This window comes from Lynx rufus, unplaced genomic scaffold (genome assembly GCF_022079265.1).
Source record: "Lynx rufus isolate CCGP_SWC_20201006 ecotype Redwood Valley unplaced genomic scaffold, mLynRuf1.p SCAF_8, whole genome shotgun sequence".
Taxonomy (NCBI): Eukaryota; Metazoa; Chordata; class Mammalia; order Carnivora; family Felidae; genus Lynx; species Lynx rufus.
In genome coordinates, this window is record NW_025814896.1 from 60016788 (window position 1) to 60039561 (window position 22774).

The following is a 22774-nucleotide window of genomic DNA, read 5'->3' on the forward strand; positions in this document are numbered from 1 at the left end:
TATGAGAAAGGAAAGAAGGTAGGAGGACTCCCCATTTCTGTTTTGAATATTTGAATATAAGAGAAAGAAATGTTTTCCCCTTGCCAGGGACCTGATGTGGTCAATGCTTGGATAATTTCCCAGTGGTTGGCATAGGCTTGCATGGAGCATTTTCTAGGTATGTCCAGAAGTAAATATAGCCTGAGGATACAGATGAGTGGTCCTGTGTGGACAAGGAAATTGAGGATCAAACCCAAAGAAGCTGTATTAGCCAAGGACAAAGCAAGAGGTCAGAAGTAGGCAACCTCAGGAAAGGAAAACAGGAGCAAGTTGGTAACAAAGCAGGAAGGATTTTACAGGTTTCATGGAAAGGTAGATGAGTTACAGACTAGGGTTTCATTTTGGCCAGTTGAGCCAGAGTGTCTGGGGGACATCATGGGAGAGCAGCAGAGACTTGTGAATATATGGATGTGGGCTTGGGAAGAGGCCACCCGTGGAGAACATGAACCACTAGATTAATAGCCCTGGAGGGGGTGGGAACTTTGGCAGAGGAATGGAAGCCTGACAATAAGAGAGATTATCTGATCCCAACCAGGAGAATGCAGAGTATGGAGGACAAGAGAGAAGTTCCAGAAGGAAAGACATGGTCACTGGTATCAAACACTGCAGGAGGACAAATAAGACAGGAACTGAAAAAAGTATCCATCAGTAAGCTCCCTGGTGACATTAGTGAAAGTAATTCCAGAGATGAATGGGGTAGAAAGGAAGTAAGCGTGTGAGGCAAGAAGCCTAATGTTGTGGGTTGACTAGTGAATGGAGATGAGGTGATAGAAATGCTACAAATAGAGCAGACTTGGGTCATCTGATTACTCACTTAGTGCACCTTCTCTCCCACTGAAAATGTATTCTAGAAAGTTCTAGAAGACTTATTATAGACCAGAGGCAAGATAAGGCTTTTCATTATGGTCTCTTGTGTGTGAGAAGTTTGGGGAGCCAGCAGAACTTCAGACAAATTAAGTAGGCCATTTAAATCCATGTACTTGATGATAAGAATGTATTTAAGGGATTCCAAAAATGTTCCTGGGATTCTTTTAAGGAGTCTATATAGAGTTAGGGAGAGGCAGAGCAGTAGAGTTCACCCTTGGCCAATATACCAACCATATTCTTCTGGTTTGTGTCAGGTGGTCCTCCAGAGTGGGGTCCAGGCTCTTGCTTTCAGCCTTCTGGTAGCCCTTGCCCTACAGTGGGTAACAGGAGGGCAGTTGGGTGTCTGGTGGGGAAATGACACTGGTTGGTTTAGTCACTCGCCTCCACACTTTCACATCCTCTATCAGCACCTGCATACTTCAGTCGTGACCACACACACTCTTCCTGTTTATATAGAAAGTGCCATTCAGAAAGCTTTGCCAGTGAGACGGGAGCTCTACACACAGCCTCAGAAGAAAGAAGTCGAACGACTTATTTGGGAGGGAAAGAAAAGGAGCCTGTAAGTTGAGAGGTAAGATCAAGCCAGAGAGCGTCTGGGTCCTCTGGGCTTCCTTGGGTGGAGAAGAAGTAACTACTGCTTTGTATGTTCCCTTTTGGGGGATGCATCAGGGTAGCCTGGCCCTCCTCCTCAGGACTGGGCAGCCAGGAGCACCTCCATTGCACCCTATAGAGATCATGCAACCTTGGGTGAATGGCTGGACAGACTGTGGAGGCAGACTTGGAACATGATCAGAAAAGGTCACAGAATTCATGTGAGTGAATCATGTGAAGAATATACAATCTTGATGTGGACATGCTGACACCATTTGTGATGATAGCTGGGCCTACGAGCCTTATGAACGGTATGTCTGAACTTCATTTAGGCCAAAAAAAAGAGCCTACAACATAGCCACAGCATAGACTCCCGTGAATGGTCACAGAGAATGATTTCCTAGAGGCCTGGTTACAGGAAGGAGGGAGTATGTATGGTTTACCCTAAGGCCATCACTGTTTCTTAAGTAACTCAGAACACACGGCCTTCTCATCAACAGGGTCTGATAACACTATCTCGTATTCTTTAGACAGCACATTATATACTATGTACGCATGTATGCTTGGATGTACACATATCATGCATATATATTTATATATGGTACATTATATGTATATATACACCCATATATATACACACATAGACACACCTAGAATACAGAATAGCAATAGTGACAATATTTTTGCAGGCAGAGAACTAATGGTGTGACAAAGGATTTTTTTCCTAATATGTGAATTCCTTGCTATTCAGGCTCTTACACATGTAAAAATGAAACCATATTTAAATATGCAGTTCATAATCCCTTTTATTCAAAGGGTTGTAAATTCCATGAGGTAGAGACCGTTCAGGTATTCTGTGACCTGATATCGCAACAAAAATAGCTCAAGCCAACTGTTAACCAGTACCCATGGCAGCACCCACAGCAGCAAAGAAGTGGCGGTAAGCTCATTCTTTAGTCTTGAGTGTACACACTAATCAAGTAAAAAAATTATGGTGTCTGCTTTTCTCAAAAGCATTTGCCCCTTAGTGTGAAGTGGGAAGAGTTCCCTCCTCTACCTAGGTCTGTCAAGGTTTCTCATCTCACTGCTGATGTGAAATTACTACAGTGAAAGTAACACAAACAATGTGCTAAGGTTTTTGTTCAACTGTGGTTCTCTTCCTCTGGGCATCACCTGCATTTAGTGTTTAGTCATTTTTGTTCATTTTGCATTTAGAAAATGGAAAAATATACATTGCTCATTCACTGGATTTCTGAGTTCCAATCTTAACTCTAACACTTGCTGTGACTTTGGGCAAGTCATTCATTATACCACTCTGCATCAGAGTCCTGACGTCTATAAAATGGGTACAATAGTCTTTACCTCTTAAGTAAGGTTTAGTGTAGCTAATAGATGTCAAGTGCTTAGGAGAGTGCCTGGCCCATTGAAAGGGCTCAATAAGTGTTAGTGACCATCATCATCATCATCATCCTCCTCTTTTTCACAATTAAGCTGTCAGACTTGAAGGGAAATGGTAGAAGAGTGGGAAAGATTGAAGGTAGGATGTGGGGTAGGTAAATGAGCGTAGAAGGAGACACAGATGAGGCCAGAACCAGGACACCCGACACGCAAAGTGTAAACCCTGCAAAGGTGCAGTGAGCGGGAGGCTGGGAAAGGAGCTTGGGGCAGACTTCCCTAGGAGTCCCACTGGCGGGAGGAGCAAGGCTCCGGAGCTTGGCAGGTTTGATTACACAAGCTCTTATACCTCTTGTGTACCCATGTGCACAGCAACCTGGGAAGTAGATGTGTGTAAATGGCATCCAAAGAACAGTACATAGCATGCATTCAGTGTCTCTCACGTGTGCTCCCCTGTTACATGCCTTCTCATGTTATCGCATCAGATCCCTTGATGGTGCCTTTTTAGACCATAGCTGATAGCTGGCCTAAGGGTGCAAAGCTGGGTGGGATTGGGGAGAGTTGCGGTCTGACCATCTCCAGGCTGTGTTCCTAGTGCCGGTGCTATACTCTACAGTACTAAGCGGTGTTGAATGTGACTGATGAGGAAGCCAGGTCCTAGAGAATTAAGAAACAAGTTCAAAGTCATGCTGGGATTTAAAGGTATGGGGAGGAGCTGGATGCTGGTCTCTGATTTCTAGACCCTTTATTCTACATATCAGTTCAGAGGAAGGACTTTTATCCTTGCATCCTGCCTCCTGAGGTTGAGAGCTATGGGTCTCCTCCAGTAAATCACTTTCTCTTCCACGCTTCAGTTTCTTTACCTGTAGAGTGGGTATAATAACCTGTCCTACATATTCACAGGGTTTTAGAAGATTCCAGTGAGGAATCTAAAGTACTATTCTTTCTTATTCATGTAGGAGAAAAATGTTGAAAGCGACTTTCAGTACAGGCAGTTAAAAGAAAAGGGAAAGGAAAAGGGTAAATGATGTTGGTTCCTAATGATGTGTTATTAGGTGGGATTTAGCTCATTCTTTGAAATAGCTATTTTGCACTTCCTGGCACCAGTGTTCCATAATCTGTTGAATCATTCCCCATATATGGGAAGTTAATTTATTGCCAACTTTTATAATATTACAAATCAAACTACATGACTGTTCTTCTATAAATCCTGTGCTACATTTTACCAGTTCTTTTATTTTTTGTGAATCTGATCAGCAAATGGTGTTCTCATTTTTGTTTTCATTGGCTTTTCTTTGATTATCAATGTGTTGACTCCCAATGTTTTAAAACATAACTGCAAGAAAATAAAAACATTATCCCTCATCCAAAAAACAGCCTAAATCCATGTTCCTTTTAAAGTGAAGTAGCACCATTTTTCTCGTGATTAAAATACAAGCAAGTATTTGTGTACATATGTGAGCCTACTGAGAAGCGCCTTGCCAAAGAGTCCTCTTTATACCTTTTATCGGTGCTAAAAATGGGGGGCTATCATGAATACAAGACAACTAGACTCCCGTGATAACTAATAAACATGACAATTTGATTTATTAATGGTCCTCTGCTGTAGTCTGTTGACAGATTTTTCTTTATGGAAAAATTACCATGGTTTAAATCTCTATCATATGGCACTTAATTCAATCGACAATATGTTACCAATTAGATCCTGCTTAAACTACCATCAGCCAGCAGACCACGGAACCTGTTAAGTAGGACAGCAATCAGGTAACTAGTAAAATGCTTTGTGGCAGCTTTCTCATCACCAAGGAGCAATGCTGAAACAGTGGAAAATGAGGAGACAAAGGGCAAATACAGCATTTCCTTTTCCCCAATTCTGAAAAAAAGAAATTGTTTCACATTCTCCTAAAAGTGTACGAAGAGTTTGTGTTTGAGTTGAGAGTTGCAGGATATTCACTAGCCCTGTTCTCTCCATCCTCTTGCCACCTTTGATGCTAAATTTGCAAGCTGAAAGACCATTCTACTCCAAAATTCTCTCTAATGTGATAATATAGAACTTCAACTCAGTCATGGTGTCCCATTTAGTCATGTTTTCTAAGAGTTCACCTTTCTCTCAAGCAACAGGGGTTGACTGCGGTAAGAAAATTCTTGTTAAGTGGGATGAGCTTCTTTTCTTATTTTTGTCTTGGAATTTGGCTGTTATGAGCCAGTGTGCTGTTACAAGAGAGAGAAACCAAATCAAGCTGTGTTAAACAAAAAGACAATCTTCTGGAACAATTTTGGGGGCTGACCAGACGTAAAGTAGAGCAGCAAGAGAGGGGCTCTGAAGGCCAGGCAGTAAGAACACCATCAGGAACCACAGTAATGAAAATGTGAACACAGCCTGGGCCATGTAATGTGGGGACCACTGTGACAGATGTGACCTCAAGTGTCCCCACTTTGGGGCCATTACTTATGTAAAATACAGAATCCCAGAAAGAAGGGAGAGTGTGATGAGCTGCATCTAGGTCACGTACCTGCCCCTAGGGAAAGGTCAGGTCTGTCCATTTGACTTTAGGTCCTACCTCCCAAAGCTATGCACTAGGAAGCATCCTCAAAAGGAAGAATGGAGTGGTATAGGAAGGGGTGGACAGTTGGAAGGTGACAGCCAAAAATGCAAATGTCTGCCCCATGGTTACCACACTGCAGCCTCTGGGTGGAGGCTGATTAGTTATAAATGTGAGAGATCAGCCATTGGTGGTTTGTTTCTATAGATAAGTGTACAAAAGGAGGAATTAGGAGACTGAGGTCCCACTGCTTCCTATATTCTCATTCTGGTCACTTTGCATCTCCAGCTTTGCTTCCCTTCCACAGCATGAGACCAAGGGATTTTCATAAGGACCTGAGCAATAAATGGAACTTCCTTCTAAATCAAAGTAATAAGTACTGTTTCCTCAGCTCTTACCTACACCGAGCATTTTTTAGTCATTTCTGGAGTCCCCATAACAGCCCTACTATGTAGATATTCACATATAGAGAATAGAGGCTCTAGGGTTAAGTGACCTGCCCAAGCACACACGGTTAGATGTGAGCTTCAAACCCAGACTTCCCAGCTCTGAAACCTTCCACCTGAGCCAGCCTTAAGGCGACCCCGAGTCCAGGCTGAACAGCAGCAACACATGTGGTATTGTTTGAATGAAAAACCCCTTTTCCTCTAGGACACCACTGTGTGTGTGTGTGTGTGTGTGTGTGTGTGTGCGCGCGCACGTGCACGCACATGCGCACACGCATGCATGTGTGTGCTCTAGGCACACATAACCAGGAAAAATGCTGAGGAAAGAGGGGCTCAGAGGAAAAACATCCCATATGTTACAACTTTGCCTCAGCTGTCCCTGTTTCTAAATACCGTGACAATATTTTCTGAAGCAAAGATCAAAGGACATATGGTCTGACTCATGGGTTAACAAAAGGAAAAATATTTGAAATTGGAAATATCTGGGACAATTTGAAATGGGTAGCTACAGTCATTCTCAGAGCACCTGGAAATCATGGAGATCTTTGTGAAACACTTTGAAATATTGGCATATTAAATCCCATTCTCCAAACAAGGAATAATTTTATCAGCAGAAATTAGGACAGCCTTGTACATTGGCTATCTGATTCCATAGCTGTGAAACCTCATGCCCATGAAAATAACAAAGGTGTTGAAATCTGTTTGCATCACCTGTAAAATCATTAGAAATAATAAGAGAGTTCTTTATACAAAAATAGATTTCTTATAAAAAAAATAGCGAGTAAGAAAATATGAGAAAAAGGGATATAATTCATAAAAGCACCTACAATTTAAATACCTAGAAAAGAACTTAAGAGAAAACACATGAGACTATATGAAAAAAATCTACTTAGGTTTGTGAAACATAAATGGAAACACATAACGTGTGGAGACTACATAAGCAGACTCAGTATTAACTCTCACCAAACTAATTTGTATGCAAAAATACATATATAAAATAAAGTTTTCAGTGCATTTGGGGAAGAAGGGGACTCGATAAAATTCCAATATAAAATTCTGATGAATTTTAGTTTAGAACAATGAGGATATTCTTGGGGGGGTGGAGAAGAAAAAGTGGTAGGGGGGCAGACTTGGTGCTTGCCTTGTGGGGTATGAAAGTTACAGTGGGGGCACCTGGGTGGCTCAGTCATTAAGCATCTGACTTTGGCTTGGGTCATGATCTCACGGTTTGTGAGTTTGAGTCCCACATCGGGTGAGCTTATGCCCTGCTTCGGGTGAGCCTCGCTTCGGGTGAGCCCTGCTTCCCTCTCCCTCTCTCTCCCTCCCTCCCTCTCATTCTCTCTCTGCGCCTCGTGACATTCTCTCTCTTTCCCTCTCTTTCTGCCCCTCTCTTAATTGTGCCCTCTCTCTGAAAAGAAAAGAAAAGAAAAGAAAAGAAAAGAAAAGAAAAGAAAAGAGAAAGAAAGAAAGAAAGAAAGAAAGAAAGAAAGAAAGAAAGAAAAATTTTCAGTGGTCATATGGTTCCAGATGGATCAGTGAGAGAGAGGAGAAAGTTCACACACACATACACTCACGCATATGCAAATTTAGTGTATGATAAATGTATTGAATCAATAATATCAAGAATGAGGACAGTAATATAAAGAATGGTCAGTCTTCATTTGGTTTGATTCTTTGGCAGATCTGACACCGTTATTCATTCTTTTCTTACCAAAGCAACTTCCCCCTCTGCCTCTAGAACATTACTCTCTTACTTCCTATCCCAGTGGTGGCTCCTTCGCCACCTCCTTTTGAGGTTCCTTCTCCAATTCTTCCAAGTATCTAGATGGTGGAGTGCCCAATGTCCAGTCCTCCAACTTCTCTGCTCTGTCTCCGTTCACTCCCTAGGGCATCTGGTCTGATATGACCATAGAAACACTAATGATGCCCAGACTTACTGCCCAGCCCTGACCTCTCTTCTGACTAGACACCTGGCTGTCTGACAACACTCAGCATCTCTACTTGAATGTATATTCAGCCTCATAATCTTAACGTGTCCAAAACAGAATTCCTGATTTCCCTGCCTCCAGCCCTGCTCCTCCTGCAGCTTCCTTTCGTGTCAATAAAAGCCTTCTCTATTCTTCCAGTATTAGGCCAGCACCTCAAAGCCATCCTTCACGCCTTTCTTTCACAACGCACATCTAATCCATCAGCAAATCCCATCTATGTGTCCTTTGAAATGTATCCAGAATTGAATCACTTCTCACCACTCCAGCCTCTACTGTCTGGGTTCTTACCTGCTCTGCACACTGTTTCCTTTCTACACTCTCTCTTCTTCATTCTGTTCTCAGCACAGACCCAGAAGAATTCTTGTAAAACAAGTCAAATCATATGATTGCTCAAACCCCTTCAAGGGCCTCCTTCCTTGCTGTTCCAGTTTTCTATTGCTGGATGACCAACGATCCCAAAACATAGTGACTTAAAACAACCTTTCAATTTTGCTCAGGATACTGTGGATCAGGAATTAAGGCATTTAGGTGGTGGCTGGACTGGAGGATCCCCTTCTGAGATGGCTTCTTCATCCACATGCCTTGTGCCTTGTGGCTCCTTGCCTGTCTGTCTATTTATGTGGCATCTCATGTTCCAGGGCTCTCTATGTGGCTTGGGCTTCTGGTGGTCTTGGGGTAGTTGTAGTTTTTCCATCGTGATGGTCCACTAAGAGGCAGTGGGGGCTACTCCCAGGACAGTTATAGCACCTTTTCTTATCGGTCTAAGCAGTTACCAGGCCTGCCCAGATCCAAAGAGGTTGAGGTCAATGCCACATTGCAAACAAGCACATGGGATATATCTGTGGCCATCGTTGGGAAATGTAATCTGCTATGCTTATCCAGTCTCCAAATCCAAAGTACTTAGATAACCTATCAGGTTCTACATGATCTGACTCCTGCTACCCTTCTGACTTCTTCTGACACCCTTGTGATGTCTCCCCTAATTTGTGGCACTGCTTCAGTCAGAGTGGTCTCTTTGCCAATCTTTGAACACACCAAGCATAATATGACCTCATGTTTCCTCTGCCTGGAATGCCCTTCCGTGGGTACGTAGGTTGCTTCTCACTTCCTCTAGGTCTCTGCCCTACCATCACCATTTCAGAGAGAACTTCCTTGACCACTCTGTGTAAAATAGCCATTCCAGCCCCTCTTTGTCCACCACATTTAGCACCACCTAACATACTACATGTTTAGTTGCCCTTATCTGTCTCTCCCTATTGTAATGTAATGTATCCCCAGGACCTAGAAAAACACCTGCTCATCATAGGTTCTGGATAAAGATTTGTTGAATAAATGAATTGTTGGATAATGAGCTTTCCAGTAAATGATGTTAAGACACTGTCTAACTGTTAGGGGTCATGGGGAATAGAGTAAAATTAGATGCATTCTAAACTAAAATAGGTTCTAGAAAGATTTTAACATATTATAATAAAGCTTGAAAGTTACTAGAGAAAATTCAGATGAAGATTAAATAACCTTGGGGTGAGAAAAGTTTTTCTAAGTCTGATACTAAATAAATGAAATATAAATAAAAATAAGACTGTCAAAAACACCACACACACAAAAAAGATGAACAGCAAACTTGGAAACATCCTTCAATATATAATGAGTGCATGCTATCCTTAATATATAAAAAAACTCTGTAAAATAAACTAATAAAAGAAATGTGTGTGTGTGTGTGTGTGTGTGTGTGTGTGTGTGTATGCCTAATTATGCATTTGGGAAGAAAAATTCCACTAGCTGTGTGGTAGTGGGCAAGCTACTCAGTTATGTAAAAGTGGATGCCGTGTGGCCTCAGTGAGCAAATATATGTACCTTTCTTAGAATAGTACCTGTCATGTGGTAGGTGCTGAATAACCATTGTCTTTTAATGTTATTATTATCTCCTAATGCCATGCGTGACACATAGGTGGAACTTTTAAGTGTTTATTAATTATTTCATTCCTTCATTCCCTGGGGCACACTGTCATGTGACTTCAGAGGCAGCACCCTGCTTTTTCCCCCCTTGACTTATAAATACAATGAAGAGAAGGTGAGGTAGAAGCTCTTTAATTCTTAAGAACTCTATTTTAAAAAGCAACCTCTCCCAAGAAAACTGCATTTATATCATATCAATAATATTGACCTGAAAATCATACTCATTCGAGTAGTTAAGGGCTAAGAAATTAGTCTGTTATGCACTCAACCAACACTTCCTCTGTTTGGTTAAAAAAAAAAAATATATATATATATAAAATAAAGTATGTCCATGAAGTCTGAGTGTCACAGGAATAGTGGGCTGTCCTGTTCTTAAAGATATTGGGTGTCTTGGGGAACTGAAATATTGAGTCCATCTTTGTTTTTCAAATGGCATATTTGCAGTTTGAAGTCAGAGAAACTCTGGGCTGAAAATGTTGCTGTGGAATTTCTGGCCATTAATTTTATGAGTCTGTTATTCAATGTTTATTGTTGCTTGGCCTGCAATTATATTTTTGTGCTTTAGGAGATGCTCAGCAATCTTTGTTTAGAAATAAAGAGTGAGAGGGGGCGCCTGGGTGGCGCAGTCGGTTAAGCGTCCGACTTCAGCCAGGTCACGATCTCGCAGTCCGTGGGTTCGAGCCCCGCGTCAGGCTCTGCGCTGATGGCTCAGAGCCTGAAGCCTGTTTCCGATTCTGTGTCTCCCTCTCTCTCTGCCCCTCCCCCGTTCATGCTCTGTCTCTCTCTGTCCCAAAAATAAATAAACGTTGAAAAAAATGAAAAAAAAAAAAGAAAGAGTGAGTGTCTAACCTTCCTGACTGGCAAATGCCCTTCTGTTGACTCAATGGAGATCTTTGAGTATTGATGGTGCTTCAGTTGGGTTGCCCTGTGAGACAGCACATGCTCAAGGAAGCTGTGAGGCAGCCCAGAGGTCTCTTCATCCCAAACTGCATGAAATGGTTTTGCTCAGAAACCTTCTAAAAGAACCCCAGAAAACTTTGTATTTCAAGGCTTCTTGGAAGTCAATATTTGAAACTGCCCCTCAAAAAAAAAAGCCACGGGGCTTTTATTTTTGAGACAGTGAACATTCGATGCACTGTAGTAAGACTGGTACAGGCAATGACCTGCACAGGGGCACATTGCTGAGTGTGTGAATGAATAGGGATTAATATCCACCCTACACTCCATGCACCTGGAGGAAGAGATGATTTTTCTCAAATTCTCACAAAGCTACCAGCATCCCATCAAGCCCTGTGCCCATAGGGCTGCACCCTTCAGAATGCGTGTCTCATATGCGTGTACACAGGACAGGCCTGGGAGAAGAGAGTGTCCTGCGTGGTAGAAATCTGTGGGGTAGGGGAGTCAGGAATGGAGAGCTGGCATGAAGCCTTGCCCACAGAGCAGTCTTGGGCATATCAGTTTTAGAAAGGATGATATTTGCAAATAGAATCTAGTCATAGATTCCATTAGCCCTGAATGTATCATTCAGCTTCTAGAAACTTCTAGAAAGTTCTTTGTGTACCCTACCCAAGTTTGGAGACTTCTCTGTTAATCATTGTTTCACATGTCACATGCTCTTAACTAATAGGGAGCTACTGAAAGTGTGACACATGCAGTATGTCTCCCTTAGGACAACGATTCCTGCCAGTGATATTTGGCCATGACCCACCTCCTTCTCATGGACAATGCAATTTGTATGAGGCAGAACCACACAGAGGCCGTTGTAAAGGCTTTGATGAATGTTAGATCTCAACTCAAATTCTAGCTGTGCCTCCTAGTATAAACTAACATTAATGATCACTCATCCAGCACTTGCTATGTACCAGGCACGAGTAACTGTACAACTGTGGGTAAATTACTTTTCTCTCTGAGTCTCAGTTAACTCTTCAGTTCAATTAGGGATAATAATACATCCGGGTTGTTGTGAGGATTTAATGAGATTGTATGTAATGCATTCAGAGTACCTGCAACATACTAAGCACTCAGTAAAAAGTAGCTATTTTTTATTATTTAGACACTGGACCCGCATCAACTTTAACATGCCTATTATTTGAAGAAGAAGTAAATTAGACATGTTGGGAAGAGGGTTAATTTCTCAGATTGGTGGAGCATTCTGTGAATAACAATAGTAATTTTCTAAATGGCTCTGAGCAACTTGGAAAAGAGCGTGCATGTAGCACAGACCCTGTTGGTTTCCTGGAGAGTAAATTGCCCTTTGGAATGGCCTGACCATTACTTGCTCATAATGTAGACTGCTTTATATATATACTTAGTTATAGCACATTTGCCAGGAAAACTACTAGTCTGATGTTTTTGCCTAAATAGCCAGTCTTTTTTTTTGCCTCAAATAAAGTGTCAAATAACTGTATATGATTTAGATTTTATGTTCAGCTGATTATTTACATCAGGAAGCATCAATCCAGAGTAATTGGCAAGTGGGTACACATTCAAATGATATGATGATATCCCTGCTACATTTTCCTGTGATTCTGGGGAGAAAATCATTAGGGATTCTTGTTTCAGAATCTCATCAAAATAGATCCTTTGGTTTAGTTAAGTGGTTGCTGCTGTGAAGTTTGCCAATGGTAGGAATGTAGCTGAAATCAGGGAGATTCTGACCCATTAGCTACGGGCCTGTATTCTGCCCAGCTGCTCTCCTGGTGCCGCAGTCCATACATTCCTCACTGGACTTAGCGGATGAGCAGCTTGGACAAAGGCGACAGATGGACTGAAGGTGCCTGACCATTGATCCTGACCTCTGACCAATCCCCTCTCTCTGTACTCTAGAAATGTGTCTATGGGAAGGATAAACAAATTAAATATCTCAATGTTGAACCTTAGAGGTCATCTAGTCTAACCATACTCCCCTTTTCCAACACATTTTGATAAGTAGTCATCAATTTAGTTTAACTACCTCTGGCAGCAACAAAAGCCTCACGGCCCCTTGATAGGGCCATTTCTTTTCCAGAGAGTTCCAATTACTTGAAAGTCCTTCATTTCAAAGCGAAATCAGCCTCTTTGTAATTTTGACTCTTGTTTCCCATTTTGCCTTTCTGGTGTCACAGTGAATATAAGAATATGAGATTGACTTAGACAAACAGATCATAAATTCTCTGTATTCCAGGCATCCTCTGAGCCAAATAACAATAACCAACATTTATTAATCTCCAGTGGCATGGGTTGGAAGAAGCAGGCTCTGGAAAACTCATTGCTTGAACTCTGAAATTAACCTTTCTTGAGTGGGTCACTCTGGTCATCCTTAACTGACCACAAAAAAACATCAGAAGCCTCTTGAGAGCTTTTCCTACGAGAATAGGCATGGAAGGGAGGGGGAGAGAGAGAGAGAGAGTGCAACTAGGGGTGGTACTGTTCATACTTGTTACAAAGGAGCTGACAGCTGAGAATGGGGACTAGCAAGAGAGGGTCAAAGATCTACCTGCTCCGTGACTGTTTTCCGACTAATGTTGACTCCTGCATCAGATGTACACCATCTCAAGAGTTCTCCATGCCTCTAGGTAACTCATCAGCATCTATTTTGGGAGCAGGAACTTCCTAGGGGTTGCTCTTCTCAGGTTGTGTTTACTCAGGCATTCAGAGTTCTTGTGTGGCAGGGGTGGGTGCAATGGTTGAAGCTCAGGGGTCAGGCAAAGTAGAGCCTGGGGCCACCTGGGGTCCAGGAATCAGCACAAGAAGTGCCTGAAAGGAATCAAAAGGCCTCCAGTCTGGTTCTGGCTCTACCACCCAGCAGCTGTATGACCCTGGGTAGATATCCTCAACTTTTTGAACCTGGTGTCCCTTACCAGCTGTTAAAGGGGAATAACCACCACCACCATTCCACCTACACCATAGTGATGATGTGAGAATTAGATGAGACAATGGAAGTAAGTGACAATGAGCTCCTAGCTGAGATGACTGAGGGATCAGGACTGAACATTCTGATTGAAATGTGAGAAATGCGGGTCAGTAATCCTGGATTTTCTAAATAATGAGTCATGGGCACTAAACACCTGGCTGCATAATTTTACTTTTTCTCTGTCTGGATGAACTGTGATTGCAGAATTACCTCCTAGAGAGGACGGGATAATGCACCACCGTGCCACCACCCAAGATTACAGACAGTATTCCTAGAACCTCACAAAGCAGCTGGCAGCTCATTGAAGCAAATTTATATGCATCAGCACTGTTTTCATCTTATACTTTAAACAACTTTAATTAATGACACCCTCCTTTCCCAGTGTGTCAACACAACTCCACCTTTTCATTTTGAAAGAACTTAAATAAATATAGAAATAAAATATTCAATTATTGGAACCAGAAATGAGAAAATATAATTGATTTGAGAGGTTTTTGCTACAGAAATTCCCCAGGGGCACTGACTACATTTTATTAAAAAAATATCACACACTTATATTTCTACATTTCTTATGTAATAATTTTTAGTTTCTCATGGGGAAAATAGTATTATTGAAGGAAAAATAATTATGACAAGTGTTAAAGATTAGTGAGCCAGATTCCCCTGGTGTGCAACCAACATCCTGGGAGTAAGTTAAGTGCCTTAGGAAGTGACATGAACTCTTGTCATTGAGTAAATTACTGCTTCGATGCACTAACAAGGACCCTAGTGGATTGGAAGAGTTCATTCAGCTTCCCAGTGCACCCAGCCTAATCCCTGCACAGCATTTGTGCTCTGAGAGAATCTGGATCTGTGTTCATCCACATCTATTTCTGTCTTCTAAGAATAGGCACTTCTTCAGGGTAGAGCCTGTATCTTTACAATTATCATTGGCATCTGGCCCGGCCCCATGCTCCTGAGAGCCCAGTAAACACTCGTCTGGCTTCTTGAATAGGATGTGCTTTGCCACTGATCAATGCCTAAATTGCCCTGATAATGTTTCTCTGCCTTCCTGCTAAAACAGTATCACAGCTTCCTGACAAGCATCAAAACCTTGATGATAAAATTCAGCTCTTCCCCGCCCCCACAAGCATTCTCTGCACATCTTGTTCAACTTATGCAACAGATACATAAAGTATGCAATAAGTTGACCATATTCTACTCAGTCATCTAATACGTAGTATTTCCTTCTTCTTTGAGAGTTCAGAATTATTAGATACTGAAAATCAAATCCAGAAGCCTAGACCATTCCTGATAGGCCAAGAACAGAGTTATATGCAAACTATGGTCCCAAGTGTAAGCACAGAGCTAGGAAAACCTAGCCTCACTGGTGATAATGAAATAAAAAGAAGTCATAGGTCTCACTTCATGTTTCTTGAGCAATTCATCAGCATCCCCACATGGCCTGCAAAACCGTTAGAAGTGGCTTGTGCCTACTTCCACAGGCTCACACAGAGCACTCTGTGCAGCTCACCCCTGCATCGCACTCTGCCCCAGCCACCTGGATCTTCTCTCCACCTGAAGTCTTCACATGTGTTCCTCAGTCTGGAACTCTCTTTCCTCACCTGGCTGATTCCTTTCCTCACCTGGCTGGTTCTCATCTTACCTGTCGCTTCCTCAAGGAGACCATCCGCATTCATGGCAAGCTGTATTTTCCTGTGTACTTTCACTATTGTAATTGTTTTCATCAAAATAATACCTTTATCTGGTAACCATTCAATGTTGGGAAGAGACAGCCCCTGGCCCTTCTCCTCCGCACTCCCAGTACTGTTTCCCAGAAGTCACCTTCTTTTCATTCACCATTTATCAGCAGGTGTGCCATTCTAGGCACAAGGGATACAATGTCAGACAGATGAGACAGACAAGGTTACTGTTCTAAGAGATTGTTTCCATTTTCATTTCTTCTGTTCTTTCCTCCATACAGACAATATACCTATAACTCTATTTTTAAAAGTGTATCAATACAGGATATTATTTACAGACTCTTCAATATGAAAGTTGATAATTTAGCTCAGTCCTACCACACTTCCCCCACAACCCAATCCTAGACATTCCCAGTGTCTGACATTTATATTGTCATCTTTTGTTATATTTGTTATCTATTGTTCTTCCTGTGTTCATATTTATAATTTCTAGTATTGTATTACATCTATATTTCTCATTTCATTAACTTTTTATAATATTGTATCTCTTTATAATATTGTATTCTCTTTTATAATATTGTATATCTCTTTTATAATATTTATCTCTTTATAATATTTTATTCTCACTTTAAAAGATAAAATTATTGATGTCTCCACCATTTTATCTACCTTCCAAGTCTCATTTTGTCAGATAAAGTTGCAACCATGTCTCCATGATTCATCCATAGATTGATCAAGTCATGTGTTATAAGTATATTCTTTTTAATAAGTCTAATTAACTAAGGAGTTAATAAGTCATAACTCCTGGGCCAATTGGGAGAGCATCAAGGTTCAATGGAATTTCTCTCTTTGTTTTTATCCTCCAATATTGACGTGTTTTAGTTTGCTTCATATTTGAATTATGGTTTTACTAAACATTCAGATTTATTATACACTCCTTACCCTACCAATGATCCCTCAAGTTTCCAGTGGGTGCTGTTGGAGTTCTTTTTGCACTATGTGTCTGTGTGATTAGTTTTCCCCAACCCTGTCTTTTCTATCAAGTCCTCCTTTTCTCCTGGAAACCTCCATCCCCTATCTCCCCTCCATCCTTCTATTCCAATCTGTACTGGTTGCCCTCTGCATCTGTGATTCAATTGTCATGTTGCAAAATTTTCCCACTGCTATCAGGAGTTTGGATTGGCACTACAGATTCCTGGACCACACAAACGTCTTCTTGTTCTACTTTTGTTCCTCTGGGTATATCTTCAAATGCCTTTAAAGGAAAGGATGTATGGCAGATAAACTTTCTGAGATCTTTTTGTCTGAAAACATTATTCTGCTCTCATATGTGATTGACATCTGGCTGGGTATAGAAGCCTTTAGAAGTTTCTTTTTATCCTTGGTACTCTGAACATCAAAGATGTTACTAGGTATGGCTCTCTTTTCTTTAATTGTTGTGGGCATTCAGAAGCTCTTTTAATTCTGAAGGATTTTGTCCTTCAGCTTTGGAAATTTTTTCTTCAAGTATTTTTTGATACTTTTTTTCATCTCCAACACCACATGTGAGACCTCCTAGATGGATTTTCTGGTTTCTAGACTGATCTTCCCTCTCATAGTTTTCAATTCTTTCTCTTTCTCCCTATATTCTAAGAGAATAGAAACTTTGGGTTTATTTTCTAGGCTTTCTGTAATTAATTTTTTTCTCAACCAGTATTATTTTTTTTAATCTGCAAGCACTCTCTTTAATTCTCCAATTTTTTTCCTTAGCATTTTGTCCCAATTTTAAGGATATTATATTTTCTCCAGACTGCCCCCCACCAAATTAATTAGAGTACTTTTTGTGTTGTCTTCTGTTCCCTAATTGTCTTTTTTTCCTCCTTTCTGGGTCAGTTTTTTTTTTTTTATTGTTGTTGTTGTGTGTGTGTGTGTGGTTTGTTTTTGTTCTTGTCTCTATCTTTCTTTTTCATGCTGCAGTTCTCCTTGTATGTCTGGTAATCCTTAATTTTGCATTTCCATTTAAGGGAATAGGATGAAATGACTTGTGTACTTCAAGTGTTTATTGTTTGCAGGTCTGTTTTCTGGCTGACTCTCTCTTCTTTAGAACTGTGAGTAGAGTGGAGTATGGTGCTTTAGGGTAGGAGAATGGTGAGAAATAATCATCCTGAAGACTTCTAAATGCTAAAATGAGGAAGGCTTTAGTCTAGTACTCTGAATATTAATGCCATTTTACGCAGAGGAAACTGAAGCTCAGAGACCTGCCTGTGCTTAAATAGCTCATAAGTGATAAAGCCAAAATTTGAACTGCAGTTTGCCTGATGAACACATATAGTCTCATTTGACAAAACCAAACAAATTTCTGTGTAAATTGAAAATTAGTGTTAAATGAATAATTAGTTCTGTCTTTGGTGTGAATATCTGCTTTCATGTGCTATCTAGTTCAAGCTTCTGCCTTGATGGTCATATCTACAGTGGCACACCAGGGACTCTGCACCTTTCCACTCATATAACAAGCCATCTTTTTCTCTTAAACAATTAATCTACTCTCTGCTATTAAAGAAAATGAGATAATTAAATTTCACTCGCACTCAGAAGGCATCTAAGCAGAATTAACAGTTTCAGAGGAACTATGTGCTATGGAACTGGAGGGAATAATTTATTTCTGAATTGGGCAGGTCCTGAGATGGTAGAAATTTCCTTAATTATTTTTAGTAGATGTTAACAAAGCCACATTCTTTCTAATTCTAAGGTTCATGTCTACTTCACTCTTTTTAAATCCCTTTTATGAAAAAAACTGTTGACAACAGATAATGATTGTGTTATTAGAAAATTACTTCTAGAAATTCAAAAACAAGCATTTATCACCTAGTATATACCAGACACTATGAAATTAAACATTGTTTTCCTAACTCAACATTTCCCACACCTTCCTGGGAGGTGGTACTAGATGTTGCATGAAGAATGCATTCCAAGGTCAAATAAGTTTGGGTTAAATAAAGTTAGTTTTCCTTTCATTGCTAATATTTGGAATCTCTTGGAGATTCACAATTTGGGAAATGCACATTTTTGAAAATGCTTAATTTAGAAAACACACATTTTGTTAGACATTGACTTAATTTATTAAAGAGCCATTTTGCTTTCCTCTCCTTTCCAGAGACAAGTTCTCAGTTACTCATGCTTGGGCCTTCTCTCCCAGCCATGTGGCTTTTCATTTCAGAGTAATATTCAATTTTTACTACTTTGGGTTGGGTAACCTCACTATTATATTCATCTTTATTCTCTGTTTTTGTATTATGACCATCTCTTAATTTGCAATCACCTCCACCCCTGCGTTCTTGAATAATGCTGTATTTTAATACAGTTTCCTCATCTATAAAATATCGACACACAAACACATGAGGGTTGAGTGAGAAATGAAAAAGAAAAATAACAGCCTATTCTAATACATGAGGTGACAATAAAACCATTAAAATAAAATTTCTGATTTTGGAGAGTTCTTTATGACCATCTCAACCTTTAGTAAATAATACCCCATTGTGGTAAACAGCAAAATCAAAACTCTACAGACTCAGGGCGCATGGCTGCTCAGTAAGTGGAGTGCGCGATTCTTAATCTCAGGGTTGTGGGTTCGAGCCCCACATTGGGTGTAGAGATTACTTAAAAATAAAAATCTTAACAATGACAACTATACAGACTCAAGCTCTAATGACAGAGAATGATCAATTAAAAAAGGCTATAAGAGGATTCCAGTTGTGTAAATATGGAGAAGGTAATTTGAGACCATAACACTCAGCAAAATGCACCAATCTCTTGAACGTGAATTTCCCCAATTTGTGACAAAATACCATGTGTTTGTTATTACTTTGATGCCTCCTCCTCTATCCATCACCTTGTTTAGTTTATGGCATCACTGCCCATCCATCTGCCTGAGTGAGAACGTCAGAGTCATCCTCATTGCTTTGCTTGCCTGTCTGATTTGAACTAATCTCTTGTCACTGGCCAAACTCATTTAAGATCCAGCTCAAAGCCTTGACCAGCTCAGGCACTTTCTAACTAAATGTATTCACCCAATAAGCATTCTTTGAGCATTTAGTGTGCCAGGCATTGTCCACGATTGCTGACTGGTACTATACAGAGCAAATATATGGGAAATTCATTTATATACCTTCACTGTGGGCAGCCACTGCTGTAGCTGACATGACCCCTCCTCCTTCATCACCATCATCTTTGGAATAGATATTTTATACCATTTTACCTTCACACCTAAACCTTGATATTAGTAGTCCTTGAATCTATTTCTACACAGGCTGGTCAGATTAGATTAAAAGGCTGGAATAAAGTGTAGGACTGTTCAGTCTCACAATATGTTCTGAAAACATTTTAATTGTTTCCAGAAGTTAAAGGGGGGATTTACTTCCACTACTCAGGTAAGTGAGGGTAACCAGAACTATATGCGTAAATGTGGGCCTAACACTCAGACCTCAGGCTTCTAGTTGGTTAAGTATTCACAGGGAATAACCAGAACCAAAATCAAAACCAAAACCTTGTCTTAGTAGGCAAGGCAGCAGGACCTTTAAGTAACTTAATACATTTTATTCTTATTATAATTTCATTTCTCCTCCATAAAAGAACTTCAAGTGAAATGACTACTGTGGAAGGCCTTGGGTTGGGCTGTTAGAATCCTTAATGAGGGGGTACTTGGGTGGTTCAGTCGATTAAGCATCCAACTTCAGCTCAGGTCATGATCTTACAGCTTGTGGGTTCAAGCCTCACATCGGACTCTGTGCTAACCACTCAGAGCCTGGAGCCTTCTTCGGATTCTGGGTCTCTGTCTCTTTCTCTACCCCTCCCCTGCTCACACTCTGTCTCTCTCTCTCAAAAATAAGTAAACACTAAAAAAAATTTTTTTTAAAGAATCCTTAATGAGGGTCAATTCTGTAACATGGTTCCCACCAAATGTGTCCAGTCAGAGTTCTTGTGGCAACACATACTCCATTTGGGCTCAGAAGGTTAACTTTTCACAGTCTTATACTTGAAAAAGTGTTACCTTCCATTTTGTCAATTAAAAGTTTCTCTAAGGAGCTTCTCAAGACCTGATAATGCCTCTTCTTATGGATTATTTATTAAACATCATCACTTACATGACCAGGTGATACCTCTTTGCTGCCAGACTCTTTTCTCCATGTTCTTATGGGTTGGTTTTGATGCTTGCTAACCTGATTGTTTTAATTGTTTAATTGTTTAATAAAGGCTGATCCTCAGCCTTTATTCTTTTTTTTTTTTAATTTTTTTTTCAACGTTTATTTATTTTTGGGACAGAGAGAGACAGAGCATGAACGGGGGAGGGGCAGAGAGAGAGGGAGACACAGAATCGGAAACAGGCTCCAGGCTCTGAGCCATCAGCCCAGAGCCCGACGCGGGGCTCGAACTCACGGACCGCGAGATCGTGACCTGGCTGAAGTCGGACGCTTAACCGACTGCGCCACCCAGGCGCCCCCCTCAGCCTTTATTCTTAGCAGGATAGTCTTTAAAACATAATCTGTCCCATTCTAACAGAGCAGTTCTGTAGAATAACTATTAATATGGTAGGTGTTCCTTCAAATCGTCACAATAGCTTCTTCCATAATAAGCTGAATCTGAGTTTCTCTACCTAATACTCTACACAGGGGGCATACATATAGGAATGGCTGACATAAACCCCGCTGCTGGTCTGTGGCCTAAGGTTAAATACTTTGCCCTCTGTAAACCACAGTTCCTCCCCTTTAAAACAAGGTAATGACAGTGCCTACCTCATTTGGCTGTTATGTGAATCAAATGAGAGCATGCATGCATATTGCCTGCTACATTGTAAACACTCAATACTTGTTAGCGACTATTAAACCATAATTAACTATTGTTAAACCCTCTTATTGTTGTGCAAAGTATGCCAAGAATAATATGGCATTGTTTGCTACTTTTATTGACTTTTCACAAGGTTTTGACTCTAGGGTCAAGACTAGGTTAGGACTTACCCGGCAAGAGGTCAATGAAGACTCCTAGTTATTGATGTTTAAATGAACCTGCTTTCAAGTGCCCAACAGGCAAAATTGGCAGGGATAGTCTCCTGAAGGGTAGATAATCTCTAGATGTATAAAAACAGGGCCAAGTGGTTAAAAGTAGGACCATAACAATACGGCCCCTGAGGGTAATCATAGGGACTTTTTGCTAGTGCCCCTTTGGCCTTACCTGTGGGTAAAGAAGGAGCTAGTATAAACATTAAAAACAGTTAGGGCACTTGTAGAAACTCAGACACATGAAGGCTTACACATCCATGCATGGAAGCATGCTCTAGGGCTACATGTGGGCAAAGCCAGAATTTTCCTTAATTGGAGTTTTTAATTGACCCCAGAATGCAAGGAAGTATTCCACTGGGTCCCTGAATTCTACAGCATAAACACTGCTAAGATTTGGGTATGGGAAAATTACAAAGCAAGTATTGCCAGGACCCCAAAGCCATGACCTAAGAGTTCTTTTCTGAAATACAACACCAGAAAAAAAAAATCATAATTATAATCATTTTAAAGCTAAAATAGTTGTCTTTGGCAGATATTATTAAATATTTAAATAGTTTATATTCAATAACAACAGTTGCCATTTGAGTGTGCTTACACTAGGTGCCAACTCTGTATTATATGTTTGCAATATTATTCTATTTATTTGTCAACAAAGAATCTATAATCATCATTCACATTTTACCAGTGAGAGAAGTGGGAATCAGAAAGTTTAAGTAAACTGCCAAAAACCATACTGCTAATAGAAGCAAAACAAGGATTTGAACCAGATTTGCTGGCCCCAAATCCTGTGCTCTTAACCAATACACAGGGTAGCTTACATCTATCCTATGAAGGTCATTGTCCAAGCAAATTACCCAAATCCAAATAAAACTTTGTTTTTCATAGCACATACACATCTATTCAATTTATCTAAAAAGTTTTAAAATAATTATGATATAAAGGCATTAGAGATATACAAATTGAGTGAACAATTGCAGAGCCAACCTCCAGAAGAAAAAAGAGATTAAAGAAAGTGAGTGTGGTGTTTAGGGTCACTTTTCCCTGGAGGCCAAATTCAATTTTGGAGGCAATCGTTGAGAGGCTAACACAAGATGTTGACAGCCTTCTGGGGCTCAAGTGATAATAATGAAGTCAGCATCCACAAGAAAAAACAGCATAGCAAATTCCTATCATTTGGATTGGAATCATGAAGAGTGTACCCTAAAAGAAATGGAGACTTGAAAGTAGACATGCCCCTAAAGGATCTTCAAAATAAATTCCCCTCAACTCATGAAACTATACAAAGATATTCCTTAATTGCTAATGCTTCTATGAACCTGGCAGAAATGGATATCTTTCTCTGG

At 40.5% G+C, this 22774-nt stretch overlaps 1 protein-coding gene across 1 annotated transcript in view; it reads left to right on the plus strand.

Annotated features, from left to right (window-relative positions):
- Positions 1 to 1409: 1409 nt before the first annotated feature.
- AFF3 (ALF transcription elongation factor 3) overlaps positions 1410 to 22774 on the plus strand; it is a 576751-nt gene continuing 555386 nt past the window's right edge. Inside the window, exon 1 of the mRNA XM_047069771.1 lies at positions 1410 to 1477. The gene's annotated coding sequence lies outside the window, so the exon portion shown is untranslated. The remainder of the gene's footprint in view (positions 1478 to 22774) is intronic.